The following is a 10,137-nucleotide window of genomic DNA, read 5'->3' as shown; positions in this document are numbered from 1 at the left end:
GAATGTCTGAGTGAATATTTTGGCGTGGTCTTTAAAACCTTAGCAATCCTCTTTCTAGCATGTGTATTGACAGGGAGAGCCTAACCTGTCAGCTGGGTTGTTGATGCCTCAAGAGATGTTGTACGATGTTGATGCCATGTTTTTTTAAAGTGCCTTTTTTGTTCTAAAAAGCCTTTTAAAAATCTCAAACACCCAGCAGGGTGTATTATCTTTGGATCCCCTGAGGGGTATAGCTCCATAGAACACCATTCCCTCTGCACTCACCTGTGAGCACCCCCAGTGGAACTCTGGTGGAACTGCAACCAGTTCAGAAGCCGGAAGTGTTGAGAAAGTGGAACTTCTTCCCTCATTAGAAATTATTTGTCACAAACCATGTCGCTCTTCTGTCCACTGCGGCTGGGACGCAATGGAGTGTTTTGTGCTTGTCTTTACAGCCAACAACAGAACACTTTTTGTGGTGCTTCGACATGGTCTCCCAAACAGGTGCTTCTAAATTGATAACAACATGATAGCCGAGAAGTTACTGCTGTAGCTGGTGCGTGGAGACATAGACACTGTACGTATGCTCTGATGAGAGGGGGTGGTGGGGGGGATATTCAAATGTATTGGCCAATGACGTTGACGGCCCTGCCGATTTTGACCAGCTCACCTGGAGACTGAAGGCAGGATACATTCAAAAACCTGTATCTCACTCAAAACGGCATGGATGTTTTTTTTTGTGTGTATGTTTGTAGTTTGTATGTGTGTGGAAGCACAAGAGACACAAAAGAACACCCCAAATCCCAGAAAAAGTCATTTTTTTATAATATGGGCAATTTAAAATCTGATTTAAGTGATCGGATCAAAAGTGGAAAAGGTGTCCCACAGCAGAAATGAAAGGCTCGATGTAGAGAACACCCAGCTTGATCCAACTGCAGCCACTGCAGCCATTTCACCTATTGATTTGTGTGGGCTTTGCAACATGGCCCCGAGATCTCAGTCTCTGATGAGCCTCATTGACAGATGTCTTCCCTCCATGGAGCAGGGTGTGCCACATATATTTTTAGGCCACCGTTGTCAACCATTAGACTGTCCTGCCCACCCCCCTGTACAGTAAAGTGCTCCATCCACACCTTCCTGGGCTTGATTAAATATCTCTTACATGTCTTTATCCTGTTTGTATACAAGCCCTTTAACGGACCTTCCTCTGAAACTGCAGCTACCCTTCCATCTCTGTCTCCATCTCTCTGCTTACAGATGCAAACGTTATCACTGCATCAACACTGGCGCTGAATAAATACCTTCAGCTTTAACTCTCATTAGATGATTATCTAGGTTATGATTTTCTGCCATTCTGAGGGGAAGGCTTGTTTACAGATATACATCTTATGTGGAGATATTTGTGAGGGAAATAACATTATACCAGGAGCACCATCTAACTGTGGTATCAGTTATTTGGTTGCTCTATTTCAACACGCTGATATATAACCTTTAATTGCTGTTACACCCACTTCCCCTTTGGTAGGCTCAGCTTTGCCCTGCCCAGTTTGGGCATCCATCATCGTGATACTACTCATTAGCATTGCGGTTAGAGCAGTTTGTCCACAGCTACATACATCAGACTCTCGAGGGCCCTGGGAAGGCTGCCTGCTATTTTTGATTGTTATCCAAATCTACAAGCCATGGCAGCTGACCGTAGCAGGCACCAATAGAGCGCAGCATGTTAGCAGGGGATTGCGCTCATTCTGCTTTTATCTCATGTCTTCATCAACTGGTTTTCACCTTTTTCTCGTGTCAGCAGGGAATATTGTATATCCAATTATATATTTGACAGAAGCCAAGCATAAAAAAACCTTTCCTAAAGGCCTCACTTGCAACTTCTCACACCATAAAGAAAGCATGTCCTAAAATATCATTGAATTCCCAGAGGTGTATTTTACAAGTTTTGTTTATTTCACACGTCATCATTGTATCATTGAACACAATTTCAGAAGGTAAAATGATCATATATTGGCCGTGTGAAATGGGGAACCCCAAATAAGGTACTAAAAGCTTTTCTGGTGACAAAATTGTATTGTGTAGAAACAAAAGGAAAACATACACATTAGTTGTTTTATAGTCCAACTAGGGGGAAAACCAATCTGAGAAACTATATACTATTGAGATCTTGCAGGTCATGGACATACTGTTGTTGTTGTTTTTCTGCTACAATTGGCACGTTATGATGTGTGTGTGTGTGTGTGTGTGTGTGTGTGTCATTTTCAGTGTCTTTTTGTTCTTGCTTATCGCTTTTTTCATTTTTAGGGGAAATGTGACTGTTGCAGATAAGGTGAATTCCAATACAGTCATTCACTGGTGTTGTTTGTCTCAGCAGGCTGCTAGCTCCTCATCCTCAGTCAATAGAGTTGATTTTACAAGGTCATCCGGTCAGTCAGGATTATGATGTGTTTGATCCTGCCTGTCAATAAAACACTGTTCAATGCCTCTGCAATCGGGCAGGTCTATTGTTGCTGTTAATTGTGTGCCAGTGGGGGGATGGGAACAGCAGGATGGGGAGTAAAGAAGACAAAGATGTATTCATTGTAGATCTCAGTTTACAGAGACATGTCACGTTGCTGTCAGCTCTGCCGACTGACTGGATTAAGTTCATTTCCAGATGAACATTAGAAGCCCAAGAAAGCAATTTAATTTGGTTACTGAAAAGTAAATATTTTGCAATGAAGTGTTATTCGTTTTTAGCCATGCGTCTTTTTCAGTTTTTCTACCTTTCCTAGATTGGCTCTTGAAAGCTTCTAGAAAAAAAACAATTGAAATTTGTTAGTTTTGAGAAAGAACAGTGTGTGTATAGCAGCAGGAGTTTGTTTGCTTATTTGTCTTGTGGATGCATTACATTCAGGTCAATTGTTTATTATGTGAGTATCTATCTTTCTCCATATTCTACTACCATTAGATGTCGTCCTGTATAACCAGTGGAGTGCTAAATGTCATCCCTAGAAAGAATCCTGTTCTCTTCAATTACCTCCATAACCTGGGTTCTCTGAATAACCTGGTTACTTTATTGCACGCACACTGTTTTATTCTAAGGTGCTAATGCTTTTTATGGATTAGGCATTACCATTCATTTTGATGAGCCATGATAGCCAACATGACTTGACAAAGAAAAAGCACAAAGGAAGAAAGGACACGTCACAGCTCGGCTCACATTGTTTGATTAATGTGATCTCTAGAAAATGTCGTGCAAACAGCAGCCAAACAAGAACATGGGCTTGTCACTGTAGGAATCTGATCCATATTATTTATTTTTTTCTTTCAAGCAGAACGGACAGATTAGGAAGTCAGTTGTGTTATTTTAATGTTTTTTAAGTCAGTCTCACATTATCAAGTTAGAGGGTGACTCAGTCATACTCTGCAAAACCTGTAAAGCCGCTTTCACACATGCACTGCAAATCTGAAATCATCTAGACATCATTCGGTTGGGCTGTATGTGAAAACGCAAATGTCCCAATCCGTCCTAGTACAAAATCGGTGTAAACTCTGATTGTGCTGAATGTGTGAACATTCACAGCAAGCAAGTGGCCGCGTTGATGACGCCGAAATCATCAAAACAATTCAAGGAACGGCAAGAGACTGAGTTGTTTATGACCAAAACTATGAATATCTAATAGGAACCTAATTCCTCGGACACAGTCTGGAGTGTATATATGTTGAAACAGCTTAAGTTGGCTATTTTCAATAAAACAAAAGTCCAATCATATCAATAGAATGATCCAAAAAAGAACAAATATGGCAGCTCTCCGCTGGTCTCCTGCACTGCAGTACACCATGTCATGTGTTTTGTGAATTGGGTGTTACTGTATCTTCGTGACTTTGACCGAGATCTTTTGATGGAATAAAAAATGTGACTGGAGTGTTTTGTGCCTAAAACAGTGGAGAGATTCAGCAGAATCCTCAGCTGTGTTAACTGCCTGCTCTGTTTATGACCTTACTGTGATGAAGGTAATCAGATAAGAGCTTCAATAGTCAGAGTATTGCCTTCTTTGCAGTAAAATTGAATTATGGGCTGACCCCACTCATTGAAATTCCTTCTGTCACAGAAGAAACTGTGTTTTTACTGAGGCCAAACTGAACCCAAAAGCTGATGAACCACTCTCACAAGCATCAGTGAAGATCTCTGCTATATATTAGCTCTTTTACCTACAATATCCTCCTTCTAGATAATAAATAGAGACATTTTTAAATGTTCTTCATGATATTTTTGTCATCTATTCCCTCTGGAATAGATGACAGATTTTCTGCTACAATTGGCACGTTATGATATGTGGTGTGTGTGTGTGTGTGTGTGTGTGTGTGTGACTGCTTTATGAGAGTCCACCATTCATCATTGTCTTTTGGTTAATTTGATATAGTTGTACTTAAAAGAGCTGTACTTGATAGTCAGAACATTAATATAGCAGCAAACACATATTTGATATATAAAAAATAGTAGAATAAAGGTGTCTTTAAACAGATAATGAAATCACACTCTGTCTGTGAGCTTCTCTGTTCTTTGTTTTGATAGCCTGTCCGGCCTTGACTTCATGTTAGTTAGTATGACTGGGAAAGAAACATAGTTTATCTCACGTATTGGGGAACTCTCTGTAAGAACCGTGTGGAGGCAATTTCTTTTCAGTATTTCGAGTACAGCTTTATTAAGTGTAGCAAACTGCAACCTTGCATAAAAGAGTCAGCAGCATTTTTCTATTTAAATTTAGGCAAGAGGACATGCAGAAAACAAGTACTACTAAGCTCTTTCATGAGAAGAAACAACTCAAGGATTAATATGAAGTTGTGAAACTGGTCCTCCAGCATTAGGTTAAAGGGGATTTGGTCTCTCTGTAAACCTGGTTTCTGCTCTGTGTAACAACCACAGGAAAAATACACCTCCATTAAATAAAACACATTATGCACCCTTAAAGTTCTCACTCTACACCGCTGAAAGACAGTCCTTAAAAGTGGTATAAACACATTCAAGGGATCAACTCGTGTATGTTCTATATCTACTTCTAACAACACAACCAAACAGATCCACTCATCTCTGTATTAAAAACCTAACAAAAGGCACTATCAACTACAAATAGCATAAATAGTAGTTGAACCCTCACATAATCTCTGACTTCTGAGCAGGCAACCACTGTATTGGAATTGATTCAAAGAAATAAATTAAAATGCCGCTGAAGCTCATGATTTTGAGCTGATATATTATTGCTGCACCTTCTTGATGGGCTTAGGCGGTATAAACAAAATAGTTTGCAGTTTTATGGTTTGCTCTGTGATGGTGCTGTGTGGTTCTGTGAGAGTTCACACTTTTTATTTGGAGATTTTAAGGTAACCACAATACATCAGGGGTCACTTCAATTTTATTTATAGTATAAATTCATAACAAGAGTTATCTTGAAACACTTTACAGATCAGGGACAGGTTCAGCAACCTTAGGCACGCGTGCCACCATTGGAACGCTGTGTGTGTGTGTGTGTGTGTGTGTGTGTGTGTGTGTGTGTGTGTGTGTGCCCCTAACCTCAAGGTGATTGCCGGTGTGAGAAGCTGTAGATGATACCCGGTCTCCTCTCAGTTTTGGTTTTCAGTTGCCAAGCCTTTATTATGTGCTATGTGACACTTGTGTGCCACTGGCTCCTAACTGCCATTTGCATTAACAGTGAAGGAAACTCCTCCCCCCTCACCACACGTACATCCCCCTCCCCCCCCCCCCCCCCCCCCTGCCCCCTTTCACAGTATCACCTACACCACCACTTGTGGTGGCAAAGCTGCAACAACAGGCTGCTATTTGGTTACTGATTATTTGCAGTATAAACCACTTTGTTTTCTAGGCTTGTTTTATTATGTATCTGCGACAAGCTGACTGACCTACATCACACAGACAGGGTGGGAAACTACAACAGTCAAACAATAAACACTTGTTCAAATGTGGCTGCAAAGTCTGAGGTCTCATCATTTTAGCAGCTAGCCATGATTCAGCATTTGGTTCTCTTTTTATCACCTATTTGTCACCAGAACAAAATCGTGCATTTGATGCAAATTTTAAATGATATAACAACTAGAGACTGTGTTCAATTTGATATGTTGGTCTGACAACATTTTATTGATTCGGAATCGCACCACAAGATCTGTATAATCAAATTGTGGCCTAATATTAGTTTTAAGTGAGCTTTCAGTCAACCAGGTACTCTGATGATGTCACGTTTGCAAACTCCAACCCCTTACCAATAACAGCTTTTGCTTTCCATAATGCAGCTGGTCCATTACCAGCTTCTGTTCGAGCTGCAGATTGGCATATTTAAAGTGAGTGTATTGTTTGAAGAATGATGTGTACATTTGCAGCCACTACACAAACGTTTTTAAGTGCCTATTCTTTTGATTTTCCAACTCCTCTTATGTTCCACCTGCTCTTTTACATCACGGTGATTGATCAAGATGTCAATCTTTATCAGTGAGTATATTTACATGAACCACGTTAATACAACTACTGACATCATTCGTAATTAGACAATATTTGGATGAAACTTGTTCTACTACAGAGCATGGCTGAGCATCTGAAGCATGTTACAGGATCAGTTTACTTCCAGTTACTCCCACCCCAACCTGTCTGTCATGGTGCTGACATGGTTTACCTTCTATCAATGTTGTCAGAAATACTTTGCTTAAAGCTGTTCTTGTTACAGCTGCACTTTGTGTTGGCAGAGTTAAATGGTAGAGCATGCATCATTTAGCAATCTGATTGCCGTATGTGTGAAAATTGCCACACAGTTAGGGTTTTATAGAAGTGTAAACAAGTCCTAATTAGAATCATAATCAGCTTAATTGCCAAGTATGAGGATACATACAAGGAGTTTTTCTTTGGATCATCATTGCTCACAATGTGCTTACACAACAACAAAAAACCCACAAAACAAACAATGTATACACACTAATATGTACACACTCTAAACAGAAACAATGTAGAGGCAAGAGTGCAATGAGTGCAATGAAGAGTGCAAAGTATGCAGGAGTAAATTGTGAAAGTTATTATTTTAAATGTGGAGCATAGTGCTTGAATAAATGGTATTATGTTATTATATTACAATATGAACTGTATGAAAAGGTCTGAAATAGAGAATGATGAATAACTAATAAATAATAAGTGGAACCAGGAAACAGGTGCTGTTTAGAGACAGTATTGCTGGGTTATTACTGGCTTAAATTAGGTACGGTAATTAGAAAAGGAAACTTCAAAAGCCTGTCCTAGAATTAATTAAAATAACTAAAAAATATTGCAGTTTCATGTAAACTTGATGTAAATTAATCTTTTTCAGTTATTGGATTGTAGGTAAAATTTCACATTGCTTACAGACACCTGGTCAAAAAAATGTTTCCTGTAATGCTGATGTGACATAAGCATCACAAAGCAATAGCATCTTGTATCCCAAATACATTCGGCATTTATGAAAGTGCTTGAATTTATATACTGTGTGCAAGAAATACAAGTTTTCTTTGGATATTGCTATAAATTGTTTTGCTTTGCTGTGAAAAGTGTCATTCAAATCTCTCTTTTTTTAATTGTTGTTTGTGAGCTTCTGTAAAGCCTGCTAGTTCTCATATGACAACGCTCAGTGTTGTAATGGTAATTAACCTTGATCTGTGTCTTAAACTGCCATGTTGCCTCCTTGAGTTTGAGGGATTTGGGCCTGTAAAATCCTTGAGAAGTCCTTGAATTTTGATTTTAGTCACATGTTCATCAATGCAAAGCAGGATACCGTGTAAGTGTCCGTGTTCACAGCGAATACCGAGTGAGACTTGTAACTGGATATGTTAGTGAGAGAGATACTATGAGTGTGTTAACGCAGTTCACACTTCACTGTCGACTCACAACCGCTTCAGTTGGCAGGGAAACAGTAAAACCACTTGATGAAGCAACACACTGCTCTGTTTGTCAACACTGTAATACTGCTGAGACACATCTTTAAACAAACATTACATGAAAATCTCCAGCTTTAATAGTCCATTTAGGGTTGTGTAATGCAGGTGTAATTTTAGAGAAGTGGTTGAATGGCATTTGGTTATTTCAGAAACCTTTTTCATTTCTTGTTACCAGATCTAGAGTGACTGGGATCTGAGCGTTAGCCCCCTTGCTTCTACGGGACAGCGCTCCCACCACGCCACTCATATTTGTTTGTGTTATCAGGACAGGGGTGGGGGGAGGGGGGTAGAGAGCAAATAAAGCTACATTGGGGGATGGGAGTAGGTGGGGGTGGGGGGAAAATTACAAGATTTATGGTGCAGCACTTCACAAAATGCACGCATCCTGTACTTAAAACTCCCCCTTGCCTCCAGCAGGCCTGTCCATTAGCCGGCATCCCCCCACATCAACCCTCTTCAGTCCCCACCACTCTGTTCCCCCTAGCCACTAGAACAGGGGTCTTCAACATTTTTTAGGCCAAAGACCCCATAACTGAAAGAGAGACGGAGCAGGGATTCCCTACTACTTATATTGCATAAAGAATTAGTTGCATGTTAAACTGTGCTGGATAGATGAAAATGAATGGATCAGTAAACATACATGCGAAAGGCACAGTCTATCCTTAAGCTTAACTAAAGCTTATTGTGTAAATGAAATGTTTTTTGTTTGTATTTTACGAATAGTCGGATTTATCGTTGCTAATAATGTTGGAAATATGTTGGATTCATGGTAATGTCTATGTTCAGGCATATTCTAACTAAAAAGAAAAACTTTCAAACAATAATTAGGTGGCCCCCCCTGCAACAACTCTGAGGACCCCCAAGGGGACCCGGACCTCCTGTTCTCTGCACTAGAACATAAGATCTTATTGCAGCTTGGTGTCACTAATGAGGGCTGTACGCCACAACGAGGGGCAGTCTGTTCGTGGTGGCCACTACGGTCACCAATCATACCAGACTTCAGCTTGACAGGCCTTTCATTTTCTCTGGCACAGTGCTTTAAAGCAAAGGCAGAAATCTTTTAGTAACTTATTGCAATTAGTGTTATTCACTTTCACCTGGCAGAGTAGCTGCTAGTGGTTAGCAAGTAGAATTAATTAAGTCAGAATTAATAGCAGTATGCAAATCTCAGTCAAATATCAAATAAGCATTCCACTTCTTCTATTAGACTCTTGTTTGTTTGAGTTTAGCGCAGACAGGCTCGTTCAATTTTTATCAGTGATGCAGCCAAAATGTGACAGGATAATATTGGAAAGTCAACAACAATAAGCCGATCATTATATTAGCTAATAAACAGGCAACTATTTTGATATTTGGTTATTTTGTTCTCCAGTGTGAAGATTTTCTGCTTTTCTGTTTAATATGATTGTAAACTGAACATCTTTGGGGTTTGGACTGTTGGTCGGACAAGACAAGTTATTTAAAGACAGCATCTTCAATTATTTTGACACCACAATAATGAAGAACAAATGCTTATCTGGCAATGTAAGCAAACTAAAAAAATAATTTGTCTGGATATAGATTCACTCCAAATTGAAATGGGTTTATGCTTGACCAATGCTACATCCTTCTGTTATCCTGCAAACAAATAGACAAACCAAGCAAAAACATAACCTCCTTGGCAGATCAAGGAAATAAGCAGCAAACTGGGCACGCCTAAATTAGTTATGGAAACAGTTGCGGATTAGTTTTCTGTCCAACAATTAATTTCTTCAGCTCTAGTATGAAATGATATCTTCTGTAAGTTATGTGCTGTGACGTGAATTTGTTCCAGTGATATGGAATGCTCTTCAGTGGAGGACAGTATATCATCAGGGTTAGGTGTGGCTGTGCCTGCTTGCTGTTGTGTCTGTATAATAACAATACACTGCCTATGTTTCACAACCTGCTATTTTCAATAACAGATTATGAAAGTCAATGACCTCGCATAGATTTTGTGTGAACATGTAGTTGTAGATATAACTAGAGTGCAATACAGAAGCCGTACCACTGCTTACACACCTATTAAAGGTGCTCTAAGCAATGTCACACGTGCTTTAGGCTACAACAATGTTTTAGCAAACATCTCCTCACTATTTACGAGCCGCCTGTCCCCAGAACACACTGTCAAAAAAAACGCGGTCTCTGTAGACAGCACAGGGTCTACAAACGGCAACAAAAACAAACTGT

General features: G+C 39.7%; 1 protein-coding gene across 2 annotated transcripts in view; it reads left to right on the top strand.

Annotated features, from left to right (window-relative positions):
• Positions 1–10,137, top strand: part of arid3a (AT-rich interactive domain 3A) — a gene marked incomplete at its 3' end in the record, with an annotated part of 49,995 nt that overhangs the window by 28,246 nt on the left and 11,612 nt on the right.

This window comes from Etheostoma spectabile, chromosome 9, assembly GCF_008692095.1.
Source record: "Etheostoma spectabile isolate EspeVRDwgs_2016 chromosome 9, UIUC_Espe_1.0, whole genome shotgun sequence".
Classification (NCBI taxonomy): domain Eukaryota; kingdom Metazoa; phylum Chordata; class Actinopteri; order Perciformes; family Percidae; genus Etheostoma; species Etheostoma spectabile.
This window is presented reverse-complemented; position numbering and strand designations above follow the sequence as displayed.